At 45.0% G+C, this 13,209-nt stretch overlaps 1 pseudogene; it reads left to right on the forward strand.

The window, feature by feature from the left end:
- Positions 1-6,980: 6,980 nt before the first annotated feature.
- LOC134370378 (small ribosomal subunit protein uS13-like) lies at positions 6,981-7,424 on the forward strand (annotated as a pseudogene).
- The last annotated feature ends 5,785 nt before the right edge of the window (positions 7,425-13,209 follow it).

Genomic DNA, 13,209 nt, shown 5'->3' on the forward strand with positions numbered 1-13,209 from the left:
GCCCAGGCTGAGGAGGCCTGTGCTGCGCCCGGCCCCTGCCCTGCACTCGCACACGCTCCCTCACACATGCAGCGGCCCCACAGCTTCCTCTTCCCTCCACATGCACGTGGCTCCATGCCGGATCCACCCTTTGTGGTGTACAACATTTTTGTGCTCTTTCTCCTTTTTTCAGGCATGTGTGTGATAGCAAGATGGTTACAGATATGAAACTTCAAATAATCATCTTAAACTTTTCAATAACAACCAATAAACCTTTAAATAAAAACCACAAGCACCTCACCAGAGTATCTTTACCCATCTGTCCTCCATCTGCCCGAGTCGTGTGATGAGGGTCCACAGTGCACACAGTGCACGTGCCAGGCTCTGTCCTGGCTCCTGAGGATGTGAACAGGCCCCATCACCCAGGAGCTTACGTCTGCTAGGGGAGATGGTTGAGCACAGACAATGTCTCTACAGCGGGAGAGGGATACACACGAAGCACCTGCCTAGCCAGCAATTGACCCCACGGAGCACCCAGCCCCTGGCAGGGACAGACCCCACAGAACTCACTCTGGGGTCCTCCTACCCCCCAGCACAGATGGGAACTGGCCCTGAAAGGGGCCAGAACTGGCCTGGGTTCAGAGGCCCTGGCCAGCCAGCTCCTGCTGTTCCAGACGGGCCAGCAAACAGTACCCAGTGGTGTCAAAGAGGCCGGAGTGGGAACATCCATTTGTTCTTGCAGCAGCTCCTTACAGAGCCTGGGCAGAAACAAGATAACCTGTCCCACCCCACAGGGCCCCAGGGAGGAGACAGACAATAAACATGCAAACGAACATGTAAGGCAATTTTAGAGAGGAATGCATGCTATGAAGAATATAAAACAGGGTAACGGGAACAAGAAGTGACCAGGGCTGGTGGGGTGGGAGCACCATGCACACATAGCTAACCGGGATGAGCCAGATGTGCAAACAGCTGTCTAGGGCTAAGGAGCAGCAGAACCAAGGCCCTGTGGCAGGAACGAGCATGCAGTGCTCCAGGCACCAGGAAGAAGGTGAGCTCGATGGAGCCGAGTGAACCAGAAAATTGCAATGGCCAGCAAGTCACACGCCTGGGCTTAGGTTCCATTCTAAGTGTGGGAGAGTAGGGCTTGGAGCAAGGGTCGACCTGGCTGACACTTTTAGGAAAGTTGGTCTGAGATGGGCTGGGCAGGTGGGGCTTCCTCCTTGAGGAGACAGGAAGCCCAAAGAGGCTTTTCAGCAGGTTGTTCTCACTTGTCTTTAGCCCCTTGCCTGCCCAAGAACAACCCCCTGCAGGCCTTGCCTGCAGCAGCCAGCAGCTGCAGGAACCAGTACTCCCCCAGAGCTTGTGGGGCTGCGAGGGTGCTGGACACCACTGTCCACACAGCCCTGCTGCTCCCAGGTGGAAGATCTGGGACAGGGTTTCTGTGGGGAAAACAGGATAGTTTAGTCAGGCTCCCTTGGCTCAAGTCTGGTTGCGGGTCAAGCAGCACATTTCTTGTAAACAAGTTGTGTGTGGGTGGAGTTAGTGCACATGTGCACCCATGCATCTTTTTAGTTTGTTGCTATTGTGTGTTCTTCAGTTTTGTGAAGCAGAGCTGGCTGGCAGAGCTTGAGTCTAAAAATAGAGCATATTTATACTCTGTTGGCAGCTGCTCAGTTTTTCTTTGGATTTTGCCAGTAGCAGATGAGTTTCTGAGTTTCTCCTTTGGACTATTTAACTCTTAGACGTGTGTGCTGAATAAAGACTATTCCTACCTCAACCAAGGCTCCAAGGACCTTTCTGCCGGTTACCTAGCTCATAGGCCTGCGTGTGAAGCGTTTGTGAATGGGCTCAAGGGGTCTGTGAGCTCCAGACCCAGCTCTAGCTCAACAATTGGCGTGGTTGGAACAGGATTTTGAGCAGGTACAGGAGCCAAAAGCCCTTGGAAGAAGGAGGAAATGTGGCTACTTTTGAACATGTTGTTCCCTGTGGCCACTTTCCTGTTGACCAGGATCTGGTTGCTGCTCACTGCACTGCAAGGCAGCATAGACCAGGCACTAAAGTGGAAAACCCCTCGGGAGGGGGAGGAAATGTGGCTGTCCTCAAGTGTGTGGTGCCCAGCGGCCATTTTTCTGTTGACCAGAGCCTGGCTACTGCTCACTATGCTTCATGTTGATCAAGATTTGAAGCGGAAAGCAGAGTTGTTGGAAGCGCAGATGAATGTCCTGGAGGATGACATGAAGTGACTGGCCACTCCAGCTTCTCACACCAGGGAAGACGACGAACCCAGTGGTGAGTTGGGGGAGACTGTGCGTCCCCAGGTACGACCTATTGTGCATCAGAAAATGAAGCACAAGCAGCCTATGGGACCAGGTGGACAACCAGTGGGCAATCCAGAGGTGACCCAATTTACCACCTATGTCCCATATACCCAGGTTGAGTTAGTTGACTTGGGGAGACAGTTTTGGCAGAAACAGGGGGAGCCCCCGGTGGCTTGGCTGTTGTAGTTATGGGACCTAGAGGTGGATAGTGTGATGTGCTCTGGTGAGGAGATAGAAAAGTTGGCCTCCATCACCATGCACCCATACCCGAGGCAGCGGCTGCAGAATAGCCGCAGGTATCCACAAGGGCCAGGTAATCACTCCTTAATGGAATGGGTGAGTGCAGCTGCCCGAACCGTGTGGGCATATGCTGGAGAACTGCCCAAGACTGTTAGTAAATGGCAAACGTATGCTGAGTTAGTTCAAATAATTCGAGAGCTAGGGATGTGGCAGTCCATGTTTAATGTGAACACTCGTGGCCCGGATGATGAAAATTTTACAGGCAGCATGAGAGTCATAGTGCTGCAGAATGCACTGTCAATGTCCTTTGGGTCTCTGATGGCATACTGGCCCCATACATTGGTCATCCTATACATGAGGTAATGACCACGATAGCCAGCTTGGGTGAAATAGAGGAGAGGAGACAAGCAAAAGGGGTCTGGGAGATGGCTAAGACCGAACCCCCAAGAAATACTCAGGATTTTATCCCAAAGGGACCAAGCAAGACTTGCTGTAAGTGGATGTGACTTGACTTGCTTGCAGCAGGGGTTGATAGCAAGAAAATTGACCGGCAGCCAAATGTAGTCCTGTTTGCCTTGTGGCAGCAATTGCATCCTGAATAGCATTTCACCAAATGTCTGGAAACATGTAGCAAGGTATGTTCAGTGGATTTAAAGGATTTTTTGGTTGCTCCTGAGGAGGCGGGTGAAATGTTCCATTTTGACTAGGGAGCAGGACAAGGTACTCATCTTTTGGGGGCAGGTGAGGACTGGAGGCCTCATGTTGAGTTGGCAATGATAAAGTTGATGCGCTCGCTAAGGTAAGATGGCTGGAGAGAGCTCCAGCAGCTGATGTGGCTGGGTGGCTACACTGGAGAATGCAGCATGCTGGCTGCAAGACCGGGTGGTCAATGGCTCGGCAGGTGCTACATTAACCTTAGAAAAAAATGCCCCTGATGGGCAGATGTGCTCCTGATGAGTAGATGGGTGCCCCTGATGGGCAGGTAACTCATGTGAGAGTGCCCCTGACACAGTGGCAGATGGATCTTGTGGGACCACTGCCAAAGTCAGACAGTTACTAGTCTTCTGTTTTTACAGACTTCTGGGGTCCCAAACTGGGTAAAATACCTATTCCTGCAACCATCCTTCCTCAGGATGGCAAACTGGCATGTATCTTACCAGAGGGGTGAGAACTTCCCCTATCGGTACCAATAACCCTTCTGTCTTTTCGCCCATAGTGTTCTGACTGCAGGCACTGTACCAGAGTCAACTGGGCACATACATACGTTGACATGATCATCTACTGAATATTCACTGAACTTCACATCAGTATGACTACAAGATTCCCAAGGAAAATCACACCAATGATGACTACTAACCAGGCATGTGTGGCTAAAGGACAGAACTACAGGACAAGCCTTAAGGTATATTGCACAGACAATAGGTTATAGAAACATAAAGGTCATTTATCCTCACTAAGGGAACATTGTGGAAGATTTTGAATGCATAGATTGTACGGTGCGGGACCCTGAAGGGGTGGATTGTGTCTCCCTTCTCAAATTCTGTTTTCTTCTCTGCCAAATAGAGGTAAAATTTTAGACAATAACTAGCTACTCCAGCCAAACAACACATAAAAAATGGTGGCCTGATTTCTACCCACACCATCTAAGGCCAGGTGAGGGGCCTAGACTTCTACCCTAGCCAGGATGTCAAGAGGTGCCCCAATCTCCCCGTTGGGGTGGTGTCAGAGAGGCCCAAGTGGGGAGCCAGGACCTTCACTCCGACCAGGCAGTAACCAGCCCCCTCCACCCCTTGATGTCAGCAGAGGCCACACAGGCAGCATAGCAAGGTGCTCCTATGCCTCCTAGCCATGTGCTGTCATAAAGGCCAGTGGGAAGGGGGACTCCCACTTCCACCCAGCAGTAATGAGGTGTCACTGGAGGCCAAGTGGGAAACCTGGAATTCTCCCCCCGTCAGTAGCAAGGTGGTACCTCCTTCCCACCCCCACCCCTGCCCGAGTGGTGTGAGAAGAAGCCAGCTAAACCAGAGGTTTAACTTGAGATTCAGAGTTTCATAACATAATACACAAATTGTCCAGGTTTCAGTCAAAAGTCATTCATCATATAAATATCTAGGAAAGTCTCAATGTGAACGAAAAAGGCAATCCACAGACACCAGCCCTGAGATGACAGCAATGCTAAATGATCTGACAAAGACTGTAAAGCAGCATCCCAGAAAATGCTTCACAAGCAATTTCAAGCCTGTTTGAAACAAATGAAAAAACAAAGTCTCAGCAAAGAAATAAGAGATATAAATAAGAAACAAATGGAAATATTAGAACTGAAAAAATACAAAAACCAAAATAAAAATAACACAAAGAAACAAACTCAACAGCAGGATGGTGGGGTCAGGGGAACAAATCAGTGAATTTGAAGATAAACAATAGAAATTACCTAATCTGAACAATGAGCTAAAATAGACTGAAAGGAAAAGAAGAACAGTGCCTCAGGAACCTGTGAGACTATGAGAAAAGATCTAACATTCATGTTGTCAGTGTCTCAGAAGGAGAGGAGAAAGAAGTAGGCCTAAAAAAGTATTCAAAGAAATAATAGCTAAAAACTTTCCAAATTTGGCAAAAGACATAACCTACATATTCAAGAAGATGAGCTGCTCAAACAGGATAAACCCAAAGAAATTCAAACCAAGACACATCACAGCAAACTCCTGAAAACTAAAGACAAAGAAAAAATCTTAAAAGCAGCTGAGAGAGAAAAAAAAAAAAAAAAACCTTACTACCTATGGGGGAAGCAATTAACATGATAACATATTTCTCATCAGAAAGCACAGAGAACAGAAGGAAGTGACACACATTTTTCAAGTGATGAAAGAAAAGAACTTTCAACTCAGAATTCTATATCCAGTACAAATATTCTTCAGGAACAAAGGAAAAATGAAGGAATTCTCAAGTGAAGGAAAAGTAAGAAAAGTTGACAACAGCATACCTATTCTACAAGAACGCTTCTGTTCTCTAAACAGAAAGAAAATATTCAAAGAGGGAATCTTGAAACAATAGAAGGGAAGAAAGAAAACAGTATGAGTAAAAATATAGGTAAACACTTTCCTCTTTATCTTGAGTTTTTCTAAATTATGTTCGATAATTCTCACAAAAATTATCACGCTGTCTGATGTGTTTCTAATGCATGTAGAAGAAATATTTAAGACAATTATATTATAAACATGGGAGGTTAATGTGGCCTAAAGGGAGGTGAGGTTTCTACACATCACTTAAACTGGAAAAATCTTGACACCAGTAGACTAAGTTTTGTATATATAACATAATACACTGAGCAGTCACTACAAAAGCTATACAAAAAGATGCACTAAAAAAATACTGTAGATAAATCAAAATGAAACTTTAAGTAACCCTCAGAAAGGCAAGGGGGAAAAACTCCCAGAGAAACTAAAAACAGTGAGAAGAAACAGAAAATTAAAACAAAAATAAAATAGACAATTAAGCCCTAACATATCAATAATCACATAAAATGTAAATGGTCTAAATGTACCAATTAAAAGACAGAGATAGAATTGGATTTTAAAATGTTACCCAGTTATATGCTTTCTACAGGAAGCTCACTTCCAATATGATATAGGTAGGTTGAAAGTAAAATGATGGAAAAAGATATCTCATGCAAACACCAATCAAAAGAAAGCAGGAGTAGCTATATTAATATCAGATAAAGTACACTTTAAAGCAAATAAAATTACTAGATACAGAAAGGGATATTATATAAGGTTAAAGGGGTTAATCCACCAAGAGGACAGAGCAATCCTAAATGTGTATGCACCAAACAAGAGAGCTTCGAAATATGTGAACCAAAACCTGACAGAGTTAAAAGAAGAATTGTGGTTGGAGACTTCAACACTCCCCCTTTTAACAATTCATAGAACTACTCGACCTAAAATCAGCAAGGATATATAAGAACTCAACAACAGCATCAAACAACACTATGTACTCAAAAGTTATAGAAAACTCCATGCAACAACAGCACAATACACCTTCTTTTCAAGTGCCCATGGAACATATTCCAAGAAAAATACCATATCCTGGGCCTTAAAACAAATCTCAAAAATTTTAAAATAATTGAAATTATATAGATCATGTTCTCTGACTATAATGAAATCAAACTAGAAATCAATAATAAAAAGATAATTTTACAAAAATTTTCTGAACACTTGAAAACAAAACAACACAAATGTACATAATCCATGAGTCAAAGAGGAAATCTCAAGGGATATAAAAACATACATTGAATTGAATGAAAATGAAAATACAATATATCAAAATTAGTAGGACACAGCTAAAGCAGTGCTAAGAGGCTGATGTATAGCACTAAATGCCTATATTAGAAAAGAGGAGCTGTTGTCCACAGGAGGCATACACGTCACCACTGCTTCTGCTGCCATGTCTCTGGTGATCCCTGAGAAGTTCCAGCACATTTTGCAAGTACTCCATACCAACATCGATGGGCTGCAGAAAATAGCATTTGCCATCACTGCCATTAAGGGTGTGAGGTGAAGATATGCTCATGTGGTGTTGAGGAAAGCAGATGATCGACCTCACCAAGAGGGCAGGAGAACTTATTGCTGATGAGGTGGAATGCATGGTCACCATTATGAAAATCCATGCCAGTACAAGATTACAGAGTGGTTCTTGAACAGACAGAAGGATGTAAAGGATGGAAAATATAGACAGGTCCTGGACAATGGGCTGGATGACAGGCTCTGTGAAGCTCTGGAGTGGCTGAAGAAGAGGCCCATAGAGGGCTGTGCCACGTCTGAGGTCTTCATGTCTGAGGCCAGCATACGAAGTCGTGGCTGTACCATGGGTGTGTCTAAGAAGAAATAATCTGTAAGCCTTGTCTGTTAGTAAATAGTTTCTATACCTACAGAAAAAAAAGGGGGGGGGGAACATCTTAAATCAGTAACCTACGTTTACACCTCAAGAACCTAGAAAAGGTGGAGCAAAATAAACCCAAAGCAAGCAGAAGGCAGGGGAAAATGAAAATGGGAGAAGATGTAGTGGATTGGATTATGTCCCCTCCAAAACTCCCTGAAGCTTGAATTGTGTCCCCTAAGTTTTATGTATTAGAAACTTAACCCTCATTGTGACTGTTAAGAGGGTGGAATCCTATTATGGTAATTGAAAGGTGGAGCCTTGAAGAGGTGATTGGATTGTAAGATGATGCAGTAATGAATGGATTAAAAATGGTGGTCAGGGGTGTGGCTTGGAGGGCTTTAAAAGGAGAGGAGAGTCTGACTTTCTCTCTTGCTCTCTCTGCTCTCCCTGCTCTGCCATTTCACGATGTGATGCCCTGCATCACTGAAGTCACCACCAAGACCCTCCCCAGCTGTGTTCCCTGGACCTTGGACTTCCGAGCCTCTGAAACTATAAGCAATAAATTACATTTTCTTTATAAACCACCCAGTTCCAGGTATTTTGTTATAAGCAACAGAAACAGACTAATACAGCAGATATTAATGAAATTTAAAATAGAAAAACTATAGATAAAATCAATAAAACAAAAAACTGATTCTTTGAAAAGATCAATAAAATTGACAAATCTTTATCAAGACTGACAAAAAAACAAAGAAAGAAAACAGAAATTACCGATATCATAAATGAAACAGAGGATATCACTACAGACCCTGCAGATCGAAGGACATTGGGGGGATAATATGAACAACTCTACACACATAAATTTGACAACTTGGATGAAACGGCTGAATTCCTCAAAAATCACAAACTACTACAACTCACTGTATATGAAATAAATGATTTGAATAGCCCCACTTCTAGGGAAATTGAATTCATAACTTAAAAACCTCCCAAACAGAAAATTTCCACATCCAGATGATATCACTGGAGAACTGTACCAAATGTTTAAATAAGAATTAACACCAGTTCTACACAATCTCTGCCAGAAAATTGAATAGGAGCAAATGCTTCCCAATACAATTATTAGTATTACTCTGATACAAAACCAGACTAAGACAGTACAAAAAAGGAAAACTGCAGGCCAATATTGCTCATAAACATAGATACAAAAACCCTTAACAAAATATTGCCAAATAGAATTCTGCAACATAAAAAAATAATTACAAACCAGGACCAAGTGGGGTTTATTCTAGGGATGCAAAGACTGCTTCAATATCTGAAAAATCAATCAAAGAAACACACCTTATTAACAGGCTAAAGAAGAAAAATCACACAACCATATCAATGAGGCAGAAAAAGTATTTGACAAAATTCAACACTCTTGGGGGAAATGGGATATGGGAATGACTGCTTAAAGGGTGTGGGGTTTCCTTTTGAGATGATGAAAATGTTCTAGAACTAGATAGTAGTGATGGTTGCACGACATTGTGAATATCCTAAATATCTTTGAGTGTACACTTTAAAATGCTTAAAATGGTAAATTTTAGGTTATGTGTTTTTTATGACAAAACAATTTAAATTCAACACCTTTTCATTATAAAATTCTCAGAAAAATAAGAACAGAGGCGAGCTTCCTCAACTTGATAAAGCATCTATAACCACCATACAATTAACATACTTAATGACGAAAGACTGGATAATTTCCATCTAAGATCAAGAAAAAAGCAAGAATGCCCACTCTTGCCATTTCTAGTCAAATTGTGCTAGAAGATTCTAGACAGTAAAATAAGGCTAGAAAAGGAAATAAAAGGCATTCAGACTGGAAACAAAGAAATGAAATTCTCCGTGTTTGCAGATGACATAATTGTCTGTATAGATAATGATAAGAAATCTACAACAATAACAACAACAACAAAAACAACAAAAACACCTCTTTAGAACCAGTAAGTGCGTTCACATCAAGGTCTCAGGATTACAAGATAAACATACAAAAAACACAGGGACACAAATTAAAAATACAATACCATTTATAATCACTAAAAGAAATGAAATACTTAGGTGTAAATATAAGAAAACATGTTTGGGACTCATATGCCCCAAACCACCAAATACTGATGAAAGAAATCAAAGAAAATCTAAATAAATGGAAAGATATACTGTGTTCATGGATTGGGAGACGTCATTTCTGCCCAAATTGATTTTCAGGTTTAACACATGTGTATCAAAATACCAGCAAGATTTTTTCTAGATATAGATAACATCATTCTAAAATGCAAAGGAATGGCTACAACGATTTTGAAAAAAGAAGAATAGAGTGAGAGGAATCAGTCTATGTGATTTTAAGACTTAACTACAGTAATCCAGAGTGTGTGGTGCTGGTGGAGGGTCACTTACACAGATGAATGCAACAGAATAGAGAACTCAGAAATGAACCCACACAAGTATGTCCAGCTGATTTTTGACAAAGGTGCAAAAATAATTCAATGAAGGAAAGATAGCATTTTCAACAAATGATGCTGGAAAAAGACATTCATAGGCAAAACAGACAAACAAAATTGACCCTCAACCCAAATCTCACAACTAATAAAAAGGATGTAAATGTAGAACTTAAAACAAAAAACATTTTAGAAAAAAAAGAGGAAAATTTTCAAAATCTAGGACTAGGCAAAATGTTCTTAGACTTGACACCAAAAGCACCATTCACAAGAATAAAAATGGTAGGTTGGATGTCATCAAAATGAAAACTTTTGCTTGCAAAAGACCTTGTTAGGAGGATGAAGAGACAAGATATGGACAGGGAGAAAATATTTGCAAACCACATACTTGACAAAGAAGTAGCCTAAATTATATAAAGAACTCTCAAAACACAATAATATAAAGCTCCAGTTAGAAAATGAGCAAAGGACATGAAGAGACCTTTCTACAAAGAGATGGCAAATAAGCACATGAAAAGATGTTCAACATAGTTGATCTCCACGGAAATGTAAATTCCAACCACCACACACCTATCAGAATGGCTAAACTAAAAACAATAGCAACGTCACCAAATGCTGGCAAGGATACCGAGAAACTGGATCACTCGTGAGCAGCTGGTGAGAATGTAAAATGGTAAAGCCACTCTGGAAAACAGTTTGGCAGTTTCTTTAAAAACTAAATATGCAAACTATCACATGATCCCGAAACTGCATTCCTGGGCATTTATATCAGAGAAATGAGAGTTTATGTTTACACAAAAATCTGTACATGAAAGTTCATAGCACCTTTTTTGGTAGCTAAAAACGGGTAACAGCCTTTAATGGGTGAATGGTTAAACAAACTGGTACGTCCATGCCGTGGAGTCCTACTCAGCAGTAAAAAACAAACGAGCAAGCCATTGTTACACGCATCAACCTGGATGAATCTGCAGCGAATCATGCTGAATCAAAAAAGCCAGTGCAAAATGTAATAGTCTATATGATTCCACCTATGTAATACTCTTGAAATGACAAAATTATAGAAATGGAGAATAGATGAGAGGTTCCCTGAGGTTAAGGTGGGGTTAGGGGTCAGGGAACTTGTGTCTTTGAGTGAGCGACATGAGGATCCTCGAGGTGACGGGATGTGCTCTCTCCACTGGATCTGTGTCAGTGACCTGACATTGCTGTGTAGTTTTATAAGATGTTACCATTGGAGGAAACTAGGTAAAAAGTACACAGGTGCTTTGTGTGTAATTTCTTATAATTGCACTTGGATCTACAATTATTTCAAAATAAAAAGTGTGCTTTAATAAAAAAGCACTAAAAAAAAGTTGCCTAGAAAATCTAATAACATTAAACCAACGTGTGGATTTAGTGACATCTTATAAAGCGTCCAGCCAAGGTCATCTTTTGCTGCTTAATTGTTATATGGCACCCATTTCAACGTATTGCAAGATTTTTAGGAAAAACGGCAGTCCCCTGCCCTCACTGTCCCTCTCCCCAGAAGCATTCCATCCGAGTCCTTTGGCTGTTTCTTCTGGCATTTACTTTTATGATTCTAAGTGACGCGCTTACAATGCTGGTTCTCGGTTTTTCCGTTTTGGTTGTGGACTGAATGACGGACTTCTTCGCAAAGGACACGAGGGTGTGGCTCCCTTCCGTACCCTTCCCCATCGGCACACACAAACTGTCCTCTGCGCCCCCTTCCAGCGGAGTTAGATCATGATACTGGGTGAGATCGATGTTCTATTTTTAACACACGGCTAAGTCGATGCCATTTACAGGGGAGTCGGGTCCTTTCCTAGCCATGCACGCTTGCTGGCACCGCCTATGTGCCGGGCACCGGGCAGAGCGGTTGCAGCGCCTGTCGTGGAGAGGCCTTGGTTCCCGATGGCGCGGAGCCGAGCGACAGACAAAGGCGGCGTGTTCTCCAGGGCGACGTGTTGCGGCCGAGCCCGGGGTCGGTGCCCTAGAAAGGCCCGAGGGCGCAGGCGTGAGCAGGGAGCCCTGCGGGTTTCTAGAGGAAGAGCTTATCCAAGCGGAGGGTTCAGGGCGCCAGGTCCCCGGGAGTAAGCTCGCCTGTCCCCTCGTCCCCAGGCCCGCTCCCCGAGGGCCGCGCTTGCTGTCACCGGCGGCCCCGGCTCCCCCACTCTGTGACGTCAGGTGCTCATCCTTCCTGTTTGCATCTTTCACAGTTCGGTCCCCTCCCTCCGGCGCCGCCCTGGTCCCTCTCGTCGCAGGGGCACAGGCTCGGTGCCGGAGGGACGGGGGGCGGCGACGTCGGGGCTCAGGCGGGTGGCAGAGACTCTCCAGGGAAGGGGGCTGAGCTGGATGTGAACGCGCGAGGAGCGGAGGGCGCTGTCGTCGCAACAGCTGGGCGCCGCAGCCGTTGTCACCGCCCTGGTTTCCCAGCCCCTGCTATTTTGGGTCAGGCTGCGGGGACCTGCTGCGTCGGCGGGGCGGGGCGGGGGCGGTGAGTGGCGGCCCGGCGCTGGCCGGGAACGGTGCCTGCCGGTCCCAGCTCAGGCTGGGCGAGGGGCCACCAAGCCCTGGAGCAGGCTGGGGAACCCTAGGAGCCAGGGGCAGTGGCCTCAGCAGGAAATCAGACCCGGGCTAACGGCGAGCGAGCGGACGGTGACGGAGCGACCACGACGGGCCGGTGGACCGCGCACAGCCCTGGGCGGGCTCGCGGGGGACCGGGGCCTGGGGACCGGCTTCACCGCGGAGGAAGCAGTTATGGGGCCTTAAAGGCTGAGGAAGTCCTCGGGCTGGGCAGTGCTGGGCAAAGGCCAAAGCAAAGGAACGAAGCTTGGGGACTCTCAGGGGAGGAGGAAGTCTCCCCTGGGTGACCGAGGCTGCGGGGGGAGATGGCCACCGGCCGCTTGATGGGCAGGGGACCCGGGAGGGCCTGTCTCACCTGAGTTCCTTCCCTACCCCACCAGCACTTTGCAAGTAGGAGATTTCCTGCAGCTCCAGGCAACCCTTGCTGCAGACTGGGAAGCGGCCTCGCGCCCTGGTGGAGGAGGCGGACCCTGTCTCCAGGCCAGGGGCACCGTCTGTCCCAGCAGCCCCTGTCCCGGCGGCTGGAGGAAGCACCTTGAGCAGAGAACTTCTGTAAAGTCTAAATGCCTCCTTCTTGGGTGCAGAAAGCATACAGGAAAAATAGAAAGACACAGATTATCCATCCCAGTTTCCTGCCCTGCCCCACCTCAGAAAGGGCACAGTCCAGTCGCAGAAACCACGTGACGCTTACTGGCCAGGACTGGCGGGGCTGTGCAGGAGCATCGTCCTGCCTGACA

Source organism: Cynocephalus volans, chromosome 2 (assembly GCF_027409185.1).
Source record: "Cynocephalus volans isolate mCynVol1 chromosome 2, mCynVol1.pri, whole genome shotgun sequence".
In the NCBI taxonomy this organism is placed as follows: domain Eukaryota; kingdom Metazoa; phylum Chordata; class Mammalia; order Dermoptera; family Cynocephalidae; genus Cynocephalus; species Cynocephalus volans.